Raw genomic sequence first — 12449 nt, forward strand, 5'->3', positions numbered from 1 at the left:
GTGAAATATGTGGCTTTAGAATCTAGGACAGACATTATGTAACGGCACAAACAGTGCCTCTGTAATGCATTATGAAGCAGCATTTTCTCAATATGAATTATACCACGAATGAGATGAAGTTCAGGGAACTGATAATGGTACTTTGAATGTTTCATGTTATTGCTGGTTCCTGCTTCAGTTGGTTTTGTGTCACCTGTGAATTCACACTTCCACCCCCATGTCCTTTGTTTTTGTCTTTGTGCCGACCAAATGTGTCTGAATCGAGAAATTATCTTTCATTCCCTGGTAAACAAATCAACAACTGTGCTCTGACAAGTACACGCCGTGTAGAACATGAGCTCTGCTGTCCTCCAGCACATGCATGATAATAAAATCTGTAATAATCCTACAGCATTAACCATTAACCAGCATTAATCCTGCTGTATTTGGCCTTATTAGGCGAGAACAAATCCATCATCCTTTTGAAGCCGACTTTCGGAGCTCTAAGCTGTTATTTCCGCCCTTGAGAGCATTACTCGGCAAAGCAACACGCACAGAATTCCACCAATGAGCCTGAACTTCAGATTAGTGACATGCTTGAAATGGCTGGAGTGTGTCAGAGGAGTCTAGCGGGGGATAACATGGCCTGTCTGTTTGTGTGTGTTCCTGTTTGTCTCTGTCTGTTTTTTGTGGGTGCATGCAATGTGCTCACCGAAGACAGACTCTCCCATCTGCGTCACAGGCTATGCATGACGTCTGTCAGATGTTTACACACGCCTTTGTCTCAACAAATAGATCGCTTTCTTTCAGATATAAATGAGCATGGGTTGTTTCCACCGTTTCCTCCGCTGCCTTGTGTAAATGGCCGGTGCTGAAACCAATTTCTCTATTTCTTCTTCTTCTTCTTCTTCTTCTTCTTCCCAATTTATGCAGCTAAACCTCTCTCCATCACTCTCACTAAATCTCTGTCCCTGGCTCTCGGTCCTTTCTCCCCAGCAGCACCGCTACAGAAGAATCTTTGCTATTTGTAGCCCCGGCATCGGAGGCTAATCTGAGAAATGATCCCATTACTTTTCTTTTTTTTTTTTCCTATCCGGCATGCGTTTGCTGAATAATTGAAGTAAATGGTGCGTATTTCTGCTTTTTTTTTTTTTTTTTTTGGTGAATTATGTGCCTCAATGTGAGCATAGCTCAAACAGCCAGCTGTGAAGGTTGTATTTCCGCTGGGTTTATGTGGTCATAATTAGCAGTTCCCATGTGACTGGGTGTATGTTTGTGTTTGTGTGTGAGTGTGAGTGTGCTGCGAGCGTGTGTTCTGCTCTTGTGTGAGAGCACGCCTGTGAGCCAGGGTGTACTTGTGTTTACATGACAGTCGACCAGGAAGGGAAGTGACGCAGGTGGCAGCAGAGGGGCGAGAGCTGCAGACATTACACCGCTGCAGAGGGGGAGAGAGAGAGAGAGAGAGAGAGAGAGAGAGAGAGAGAGAGAAAGAAGAGGGGACAGGGCAGGAAAACCACAGACGGATGAAAGACTGAGACAGGAACAAAGAAACTAATGAGCGATCACTTTCTTCGTTACTGCTGTCGACTGCAGAATCGTCATCCTGCCTCTGCTGCCAGATCCACCAGAAACTAATGCAAACATGCAGTATAAATGAGTCAGTGTCCGCGTAGGTTGGGCAAGTGCGCATTTGATTATGAAATCTGTTTACCCTCCGCTCACTATAAAAGTAGTGACACAGGCTTTTGTTTGTCTAGTGCTGTGTCTGTTCCAGTTCCATGGTTGTTATCCACAGTCATCATCTCTCTGGCCGGCTGCCCTCAAACTTTCTTGGCCGGTCGCAAGACTTTCATAACAGCTTTGCGAATGGACACCCCCTCAAATATTTCCTTAGCAAACGCTGGCCTTCCCAAGGGATAGAAAATGGACATGGAAAGATTGGTCTCAAAGGAGTTCATGAAAGGCCCAGTGAGCCATCTGACAGAATGTATTATCCAGGGGAGCAGCGAAGTAAAAATCTGTCGAACGTCAGATTAATCAATAATTAAGTAGAGTATATTCACCTTCTCTGGCTGACATTCATTTTTATTGAAACTGGATTCTTCTATGGCATCATACTGTGAAGTCCTACTAATGTTATCAAGAGGCTACAAGTCCATTACACCCAAAAGAGCCAAAAAAAAAAAAAAAAAAACCAACAGAATTACTGTTGAGCTATTCTTAGAGCCTTACCATTATTGGGGCAAAAAATGTCAACCTTTGTCTTGAGGCTGTTGCTCCAACTATGGCTACAGGGTTGCTTTGAGTATGAACGTACATGCTAAATTTCATGTAAATCAGCCCTCTTAGATTATGATATGTCAAAACTTTTGATGTGTCAAAACTTTTGACATGTCATAATCAATCATTCTGTGTCCAGAATTGTGTTATTTTGGCTTATAGGGTCTATCCTCTGAGAAAGAATGTGGCCATTAAACTTAATGGTAATGTGACCAATAAAAATTTTAGTTCTGTTTGAAGATTTTCAAACTGGTTTGATATTAAGCTAAAGACTGGTCTGGACTGGTAGTACCAAATTTTGCCATGCCATATTAACATAAGTGATGCGTTTGTATTAACAGTTTTATTCAGTTACTTTAACAGGATGCATGAATGAAAGTGGGTCAAAACAAGGCTTCATACTTCTGCTAAATAACTGATTGTGATCGCTAACCCAGCAAACAGATGTGATAAGCATGAGTGACATGAGTTGTCAGCGATAGGGTTATATTAGAGATACTGAAAAATCAAAATGATGGGCTCAAACTAGTTCACAATGTACCATAAAGACACCGCTAACACCGGTGAGAGCTGCTTCTTGTCTCTTTTTAATGTGGCTCGTAATGACAAATGCTGGGTTAGTCCGTTTGCACAAAATCAAACCAGCCTAAGCCTGTTCACTCGACCGGACCAGAAAAACCAGAAACCAATCCATCCCTACTTAATTGTGATGTGAAGGGAAATGGGGATCATGAATATCCAAAGCAAATTTTAAGGACATTTCATTAAGATGGTTAATTTAGACCAAACTGTCGGTCAAGGGTTCATGGGAATTCGTTGACCTGTCCGTGATGCTAAACAAAACTTTAGGAGATCACCAAAATTATATTGAATCATCCTCTGGGGATTATGAATATTAATACCAAACTTCAAGTCAGTTTGGCCAGTTATATATATGGTTGTACTGTCTGATATGATGGATCAACCCTCACCTTTTTATGAACCACCACAGCACTGTACTCCCTTCCTGTGGCATACACTCTTCTTGAGTCTCTCACTGCATTGCGTGCCTTCTTCCAGGCTGTGAATGGAGCTGCTCTGGTCAGAGGTGAGCGGCAGATTGCATTGTTAAGCAGCCTGCAGGATAGAGGGTGAGTTGGCAGGAAGAGTATGGCCTGGCACTGAGCTGCTTTGGCATACAACCGGCCTGGGGAGGACGTGAAATGAAACCTCAGCAGGGCACGGGTAATGGAGGAGAAAACCTCCCACATCTTTATTAAAGAGGAGACGAGGGAGGGGAGGGAAAGAGAGACAGAGACAGCGGGTGTCGATATAATGAGATTTAGGAAAAAATAAGTCGGTATTACAGTATTTGTCCTCAACGTACTTTGTATGTTTGTTATTTTCCTCCAGTTCTTCTCATTTGGCAGAGCTGCAGGAACATCAGGTCTGGTCTTAACAAAGATGTAACATTTTCTGGCAACAGCCCACCGTCCATATGTCTGCTGGTCACGGCAATTAAACCATGAGATGGGGAAGAAATCTGGTCCGCGGGGGTGAGATCTAAACAGAAACGTAAAGAGGGAGAGAAGAAAAAGTGATGGTCACGGGGTGGTGGATGTTTTTTGGCAGGGAGAGACTACAAGCTCTTTATAGTTGTGTGTTTTCTCCCTCAGAGCCCTCCCCACTTCACGCACACATAAAACACACACACGCTCCCCTTGTTTGCTTTGATTCGTGTTCAGAACGAGGCGTTCGCATTGCAGAGCATGACCGAGAGAGCTCTGCCACCAGGAAGTATTGAAAGCAGCAGAACGGAGAGAGCTGAAAAGGAGATTCTTTAGCGGTTTGGGCCTGCAGCTACATCTGAAAGGCTGCAGGTGTTTGTTCGAGGAGATGAATTTGTATAAGAGACAGTTAAAAGGATATAATGAAGCTGGAGCTGAGACAATAGAATAAGATAGCCTGAAAAGGAGAGTCAGTCGTCATGGAAAGATTTGAATTGGGAGATAGTGTCAGTAGAAAGCAGTAGAGATCGTTTTATAGGAGCTGGAGAAGATAGCCTACTTGAGGAACATGATGGAGCGGAGATAATTGGATAAGAGTTATTTTGAGGTGGGAGTTGGAGAAGAGGTAATAGCATCCCTGATTTGCTCCATAGTATTGTAGACACAGTTTGAGGAACGATGAGAGTCAGATGAGAGAAAGTTTCCAGAGGATACACAGATGGAAAGTTAGTTGGAGAACACAACGCTGCCAGTCGAAGGTGAGATTGAGGATCTAGTTCAGGGGAGTTGTTTGAGGATAAGCAGGCACGTTAGCTGGAGAGGAGTTTGCTTCACTATTTTCAACATTTACTTAGAATGTGCGACTCTGTTGTCATCGAGTTTTAATGGCTGCCTGTGTGTATTCAATGCCAACTCGGCCCTGGACTGATCTGGGTTTACATGCACACAAGCAGTGCTGTAGGTGCACCTCACTGAGATCGAAAAAGAAATATAAATGTACTGATGTTGACCCAAAATATTTACTTTGGCCTCCAAACTCCAAATATTACTCATAACATTTGTATTGATACTCTAACCTTTAACATACAGTATATCTATTTATATATTGTGTTCATTAATAACAGCCTGATTGCGTCATTTTGTTATGTTTGTATGTTTGTGGTTCATTTTCGGAGGAAAAAAACACAATGACAAATTGCGGGCCTCAGAGGAGAGGAGGACATCATTTGTGACTTGAAACTGGATTGAAAGGGTTGCTAGAGTTGGTTGGAACAACAATAGGAATATTTTAGAGAAGTAGGGCACTTCAGGTGGAACTGTGGCTATAACGTCCACTGTTCACCAATAAGTACAAGTCGTTTAAAAAGTCCCCAACAGAGTTTCTTTAAATGAAAACCTTTTTTCCGTGGTGTATGATGGTATCACGTGTAGATCTAATAAGACACCAGCATTACGTCACTACGAAAAATGTTACATGCATTATTTTAGTCCCCAAAAATTAACCTTGCATATCCCTCTGTATCCTTGACAACTTTGTATCAATAACTGAATTTAAAGCTGTAACATTTGAAGAAATGACCACATGAATTATAATCCACCCTGGTTCAGTTGAGTACCCTCAGGACGTCTGCTGTCACAGCTTCATGTGGTCTGGTATGAGCATTAGTTTAGTTTGTTATAGATGCTGTAATGTCAGCAAACTTGAGATAGACACTGCTGTTTGACATTATTCGGTGCTTTCTTTCTTCCACTCATTCCACCACATGTTTGTTGTTTCCTGCTTGTTGTTCCATTCCACCCAGTGAGCTGGCCTAATGGCGACGTCCTCAAAGCAGCTGACTCTTTGGAATCTTTGGAAATGAATGGAAAACTAATTTGACATTATCCTACTCGTGGCTGTAATTCTGCGGGTTTGGAGAATGTTTGCTCACTCATCGTGACTTTGTTAAAGGGATAGTTCAAGGTTTTTTGAAGTGGGGCTATGCATAGTCAGTGTGTTACCTACTGTAGACGGTCAGTGTGCTCCCAGTTTGGAGGAGCTGAAGTAGAACAAAGCACCGCAGTGGACAGGGTGAAAACTTAAAATAACAACATCCATTTAAAGTTCCTATGAAACAGAAGGCAGAGGGCTATTTGGTTTCTCATATTTGCATTTTTCCAACCAGATAGGAGGTGACTTGTCATAGACATTGATTGGCGTCACAGCTTTGCATTGCAGATAGCGCTATAATCTAGCATCAGCATCTACCTTCCAGTGAACATGGCACTCTCCTCTGGGGGTATCATAGAAGAGTATATAACTATGTATAAGTCATCAACTTTTTATCGTTTATTGGGAAATGAGAAACTTTATATATCATGAAGCACACCTGAAAATAACCAAAAGAAAAATGGGCCAGATACTGAACATAATTTTTTCTTTTAGTGTATGCTAAAGTGAGCATATTCATATAACGCTTTACCATAATCCATGTCCAAGAGTCCATTTCCCCGGATAAGATGGATTTTATTCGTTATTTGCCACTATAAACACGCTCTGACCTCCTCAAGCTTTTATTTTGGCACTTCCGGTTACCGGCATTTGAATTTGCATTTTAGCTAAATATTTAGTTTCACCCGAAACATTTAGCTTCAACATTTAGATTTAGATTTATATTTAACATTTAGATTTATATTTAACATTTAGCTTCAACATTTAGATTTATATTTATATTTAACATTTAGATTTAGATTTAGCATTTAGATTTTACATTTAACATTTGGATTTAAATATTTAAAATATCTCTAAGTTCACAAATATTGTTCTAAATGTGCAAAAAAATGACTCTCAAAAATTCAAACCAGTTTTTTAAACATTGTTTTTAGCTAAATGTGACAAAATGTTGCTGTTATTTTCAGAGCGAGACGCTTTACAAACAGCACCCCATAACTTACGACTAAGTCGACTGTGCCGAGTATTACACCACAGATCTGACAAGGTAAAGCCAGATAAAGGGTTTATTGTTTCTGGGCTAAACCCATTTTTCTCATGCTGCTCCCATCTAGTTGCAGATACAGGGCTCTGGCCTGTAAGCGGGCACACTGTGGCAGGAGTTTTGTCCCTTCAGCATCTCTTAACAAAACACTCCAGTAACCACCATGTGCTTGAGAGCATATATGGATGGGATGGATCTGTCTTTCTGCTGACCCTGTCCACAGCAGTGCATTGCTTTTACTTTCGTGATGAGACTTCTGTCTGCTTCTTTAATCTGGAAGTGTGCTGACTGCCGTCTACTGTAGGTAACCCACTGACTTCAGATAAGTACCTCGTGCAACCCCCAATTCAATAAGCTGGACGCCATGGTGGGTTCATTAGAGCCTAAGTAAGCATGATAAGGAACTAGTGAATATTTCAAATGAAGAGGAAAGATAACTGGAGGGAGCTCTGTCAGAGTGATAATTAGGGAGGTTAGAACTGGATTTTTGACAGCTGGATAAGTGGTGAGGTAGTTAGGATTTAGTTTTAGGAGTTTTAGGGGAGGTGCAGACTGCTACAGCTCCACTAAGTAGGCCAAAGGCACAGGGGAGTGTCACATGAACCAACACTGCTATGTTAGCCATTCTCCAGTGTCTTGTTCAGCCACAGATGGGAAGAGAGACGGAGAGAGGGAGAGACAGAGAGAGCTGCTTAGCGTGCGTCATGTGTCCCATGCTGCGTGACGTCTGTGCATGACACCCAAAACCACACTGCTGAAAAGGGGAAGCGGTCATTTCCATCGGGCCACAGAGTGCACTGACCTTTTTTTTAACCACTTGAACCAGCACTGAAGTTCAGAGGAAGGCTGGGAATTTCTCTACGTCAAGGGTCAAAGCGTCCAGCTCTTATCTGAGGTCACAGTAGCCACAGGAAGTTCATCCTGGTCCTCGGTGTCAGTGCAGCCCGTGGCAACAAACTCTGACCGGTCTGTCGTCATCTGTTTACCGCCTGGCACGCTCTCACCGCCTCCTCCTCCTCTTCTTCCTCTTCCCTTGACACTCTCTCACACCCATCACCCTGCAAGCCCGCTAAAGTGAGATACATCCCCAAGGCAACAGAAGGGATGGTGAGACCGAGTGAGAGAGATGGAGGGGGAGGGTTAGAGAAACAGTTGTGAGGTCAGCGAGATGAATAGAAAATCAGACCGAGAGCAGAAGACAAACCAATCAATGCGACCCCTGCTACTGACACGTCCGTATTTGCTTGTGGATTCATTCCTGTCAGTTTGTACATCCGTTTCTGGGAGAGTTTCTCAGTCTGTCATCTCTCTTTGTTGAGCAAAAGCATGAGGAGGGTGGGGTGGGGGCACTCTTTATGGCACCAGTCTCCCAAGCGACTGGAACCAAATAGACCGGCCATACCAGTTCACTCCGCAGGAGGAAGTCCCCGGGTTACAAGGTGATCATACAAGATCTTGGGTTGTGTTCACGAAAACAACCCACAGAAGGCTCAGATTTCTCAGAAAGCTGAGCTTGATATGAACTTGATGATGATGCTGGGTTTTTTTTTTCTTTACACACAAACACACTTGCACACACTTTTTCTCTTCAACCACATCCACTTCTACATGTTGGTGAGCGATGCAACAGCTCCCCTGTTTTCTCGCCGGCTTTTACGTCAGAGTGACTGGCCTAGATTGTTGAAAATGGACCTGGAACACTTGCCGTTTATAGCCTTTCCTCTGCCTCTCCTGATGTAACAGCAGAGCACGACTTTCCCAGAAAAGAAAAAAAAAGTTCTGCTGCCCATTGCTACACACAGAACAATAGAAAGGGGGTGCTGCTTTTACAGGCCAGACCAGTTTTTTGTTTTTTTTTTCCAACCAAACCCTTTTTGTTTTTACTTTTTTCCCCAGATGTAAAATGATATCAAGGATGCAGTTGTTTGTGAACAGCTCTAGAATAACAAAACATCTTGTACTTCCAGTTTAGCTCATAGCAGCAGCAGCACACACTGTACGCAATAAACACGCACACTCTTATATTACGCTGCACACGCACATAAACTTGTTAAGCAAATGATAAGCATTTCATGTTAGACTGATACATCGACACACTGATATCAAACTGCAGTACCAAATATACGTTTAAGAGAAATTGAGAACAATGTTGTCGTTACATAATTTGTTCACAAGATCTCGGACATAATTCTTCAAAGGTAAAGTTTGACATTTGGGAGGTTTATTTACGTTCCTGTTATAGCCTGTATGCTAAAGATCATATCATCTTATAAAGTTGTTGTTCTGTTATGATTAGTTTTCGTATCTCCATGTGGCCACTTCGAAAATTGCAGGATGTTGGTTGCGGGAGGAGTCATGTGACCCGTATGCAGGGAGTCAGTGAGTCTAGCTTTTTAGAGCTGCAGTTTTATTTTATCTTGAGCTGATCCTGCAGCATCTACATACATCTTATGCCTTTGGTTGCATTGTGGGTATGTATTGATTTGTTTTATTGTCTATGATTGCACATGATTATTTTCCTAGATAAATTCTATTTTTGCGACGTTTAAATTTACCGTGTAACGAATTATGAGCGACTGCATTGCTCCTAGGCCATTTTAAGTTGATATACTCAAATACAAACAGATACATAAATAAATAATTGATGGGTTCAAATATTTACATTGTTGTTAAAAATAAATAAACACGTAAGACCTGTAAGCAGTAAAAAGCAGCAAAAAGCTATGTCATTGAATTGATATGAGGGATTGAACTGACACATTTAAGTTGTTTCACAGTACGTGTTTCAAGCTGCATGGTGCTGATTATTCTTTGTTTGTATGTTTTAGTTTCACCTTTCCTTATGTCATTAAACCTGTGGACAACGAAAAGACGGTCTTCAGAGTCATGATATTTTGGAAGGAGTTTAATCTGACTACCAAGCTGAATACAGCACGTATGGTGAGGGCAGTACAGTTGTAATAACTGACATGGTACCAAACAGTTGCCAATTTACTTATCACGCAGCTACAGCAACATTAGTATCCATTTGTAGCTCTGTTTACGGTCGCATGATCAATCTAAGTCTGTTATTTACTCTTCTTTTCGCCAGCTAGTCCCTAAACTTTGTCGTGCCGTTTGACCCTGGGCACGTAGTTTAAAAGCTGAAAGTCGATGAGAGCCGTGAGACTGGACCCAAACGTCAGAACTGGAAAACCAAAACAATGTGCTGAAAGCAGTTTGTCACCACATGCAGCCATTTAACACCAAATTCATGTAAAAATCTACATTGATGCAGCTTTGAAGGATCCTATCAAAAGGGTTTGGTCATGTTGTAAATATTGGCTGATCCGGTATCAGTCAGACTCTCTTTCTTTTGTTTGTTATCATGAAGGAGAAGGAAAGTTCCAGCCTTGCTGTCGCTATCATGCTGTTGTAGCCTTGCCTGAACCAAGTCATGAGGTGTGTTTCTGTGTGTGTGTGTGTGTGTGTGTGTGTGTGTGGGTGTGTGTGTGTGTGTGTGTGCATACCTGTGTGTTAAAGGTGTTTGGAGGAGTGGGCGGGCTCATTTTGTTGCCCAAGTGTGTTGCAGTGTCATCCTAGCCTTTCTCTCTCTGTCTCTGTCTCTCTCACTCTCTCTCTGTCTGGTCACCCCCTCCACCCCGCTCCTTCCCCGTTCCCACGGCAACATGTGGCCAATGGTTACATAACAGCGGCGCTTACGGCGTGTGTGTACGTGTGTGTGTGTGTCTCTGTGGCTGTCACCGGGCTTGGGAACTCAAACACGAAACACGCAGCTTTCTGGTCTTACTAGCCTTGAGGCTCAGGCGAGTGCATTATTGATTGTGTTAGCACTGACTGCACTAGGGAGGACATACTGTAAATACATCCTGCTGTGTGTGTGTGTGTGTGTGTGTGTGCTGTGAATTTAATGCTGCAGTCTGTTTAATTTCCACTAGATGGGAACAGTGCGCAAGTAACGAAAAACGTGTTCATTATGGCTTACGTCTGTGGAATGATGTGTTACATGAGTGATGGATGATGGGTAGGGTGTTGGCTCTGGTGCTGATGGCGCACGGCCCGCTCTTTTCCTCCTCTTTAACCTTCTTACAGCTTCTCCTGCACAGCCTGAGCGTGTGTGTGTGTGTGTGTGTGTGCTGTGTCATTCAATAAGTGTCCTTGCTGTCGTTGGAGGTATGAATGGGGATTAGTGTACGATTAAATGGTGAGGTGGATGTGTGTGGGAGTGTCAAATTAAGAACACACACACACACACACACACACACACACACACGCATTAGAGCCATGCCCTCAGATCCCCTCTAATGGCATTAGGCGGGTCTCGCCAGGGGAGGCAAAGCTGCTGTTCATTTCAATTAGAGTCATGTCAAGGAGCGATCCCACACGGCGCGCTGCAGCCTAATTGAGCTAATTTCATATTTATGAAGGAGAAATGTAAGCAATACATAAACACCATGCTCTGCTGCTCCCCGGGGGGTGTTTTTTTTTTGTTGTTTTTTTTAACTTAAGATGCTTAAAATATGTGTTGTTAATGGATGTTAGGCCTGTGTTTGGATATGTTAGTAAAAGTGTGCTTGTTCATTCTCCGGAAAAAAGGAGTAAGAAGATGAAAGATTAGATTTTCGCTTGTGCTGCAGGAAGTGTTTATTGAGGAAAGGCTGGGAGTGTATTTGCATAAGTGGATGATGCTTGTGTTTGTGTGTGTGTGTGTGTGCAGCACCTGCAGTGAGTGAGCACTTTTCTTCTGAGCCCAGAGGAGGAGCTGGGTATACAGTATCGGACTGTGCAGCGGGGCAGTAAAAGCCGTTATTCGAGGCGGTCTTATCTTTACGACCTGCACTGCTTCCATCACGTCGACAGGTTCTGCTTACGCTAACCAAACCGGGCCTCGATAAATCCAGAGCACTAGCTGCAGTTCATGTCTTCAGAGCTACAGCATCATTCACTCACTGTATTGTCTGAGATTTCCTATTAAACAGTTCATACAGTTTGTTTTCTTGAAATTATATAAATTCAGGGCTGAATTAAGCCATAACAGGGAAAAAGAACTCAGCACCCCAGCATCTCTTCCCCTCTGGTTCTTTAGGTCAGTCTGCTTATAAGTTGATTCAGTGCATTTCTTTTGCATTTATGATATCAAATGAAATAGTCTTACACACGGACCCCCTGCTATCTTAAGGCTCTCATCAATTCAGTTTATATTGTACTTTAGTGGTCCGTAAACCACAGTTAACAAATATGCAGTATGTCTCGAAATACTGACTCTTAAATTACTGCTGATGTGAGATAAGTTGCGTTAATATAGAGAAATGTATATCTGGGGTTAGAGTTATTTGAGAACATACTGAATTATCTGAATTATGTCTGAGTAGTCCTTGAACATCTGTCATTTATCCCTGTTTATTTGGGTTCGGATTCTGAGAGGGCGGGATTAGAAAAAAAACACGGAGCTTGAACATCATGAGAGTCAGTAGAGAGACGCTAAGTGCTGTTCATTCATTTATGTTCATTTAAGACTGTTAAGTTACTGTATTCCCTTAAATTAAGGCCAAGCGTTTTTTACGAGAGTCTGGACTTTGTTGAACGGAGGAAGAAGACGAGTTTGGAGCTAAACAAACACATGCCTGAAGCCTCGTGTGGACTGTTGGTAGCTGACGAGCTTTTGTCGTTGCTTCCACCAAGCTGTTGATGGCCTTTGGGGAGACGGCCACCTATCCTGCTACAGTAA

The 12449-nt window shown here is 42.6% G+C and overlaps 1 long non-coding RNA gene across 1 annotated transcript; it reads right to left on the bottom strand.

The window, feature by feature from the left end:
* Positions 1-1035: 1035 nt before the first annotated feature.
* Positions 1036-9557, bottom strand: LOC113744051 (uncharacterized). The gene is made up of 2 exons (XR_003461251.1): positions 7524-9557; positions 1036-3801 (listed from the first exon to the last, which is right to left on the bottom strand). It is a non-coding gene; the product is annotated as an uncharacterized LOC113744051 (long non-coding RNA).
* Positions 9558-12449: the final 2892 nt, after the last annotated feature.

The sequence above is a fragment of the Larimichthys crocea genome, chromosome XX (genome assembly GCF_000972845.2).
Source record: "Larimichthys crocea isolate SSNF chromosome XX, L_crocea_2.0, whole genome shotgun sequence".
NCBI classification, from domain to species: domain Eukaryota; kingdom Metazoa; phylum Chordata; class Actinopteri; family Sciaenidae; genus Larimichthys; species Larimichthys crocea.